Genomic DNA, 590 nt, shown 5'->3' on the forward strand with positions numbered 1-590 from the left:
TCAGCAGGACTCATTTATTGTACAGTTCATGCTGAAAAACAGAGTAACATGAAAAAAATTGAAAAGTCTTTGCAAAACATTTTCATATGGTGTTTTATCAAAATAAGCCTTTGATTTCGTTTCCCAAATTTACAGCCAGCAGCAGCTGACCCATATTGATTTGTAACAAATCTAAGATGTTAGCTCTCTTGCTGACTTCCATGAGTGCTTGTGGTGGGTTGACCCTGGCTGTACACCAGGGTCCTACCAGAGCTGCTCTATCACTTCACCTCCTCAATTGGACAGGGGAGAGAAAATATAACAAAAGGGTCTTGGGTTGGGATGAGGACAGGGAGAGATCACTCAGCAAATACCATCATGGGCAAAACAGATGACTCGGGGGGGGGAAAATAATTTAATTTATTACCAATCAAATCAGAGTAGAGTAATGAGAAATAAAACCAAATCTTAAAAACAGCTTCCCCCTGCTCCTCCCTTCTTCCTTGGCTTAACTTCTGATTTTTCTGCTTCCTCCCCACCAGCAGCACAGGCGGATGGGGAATGGAGGTTGTGGTCAGTTCATCACATGTTGTCTCTGCCGCTCCTTCCTC

The 590-nt window shown here is 43.1% G+C and overlaps 1 protein-coding gene across 1 annotated transcript in view; it reads left to right on the plus strand.

The window, feature by feature from the left end:
• Positions 1–590, plus strand: part of CPNE8 (copine VIII) — a gene marked incomplete at its 5' end in the record, with an annotated part of 57,357 nt that overhangs the window by 1,404 nt on the left and 55,363 nt on the right. The gene's annotated exons all lie outside the window — the stretch shown is intronic.

This window comes from Nestor notabilis, unplaced genomic scaffold (assembly GCF_000696875.1).
Source record: "Nestor notabilis isolate BGI_N333 unplaced genomic scaffold, ASM69687v1 scaffold2575, whole genome shotgun sequence".
In the NCBI taxonomy this organism is placed as follows: domain Eukaryota; kingdom Metazoa; phylum Chordata; class Aves; order Psittaciformes; family Psittacidae; genus Nestor; species Nestor notabilis.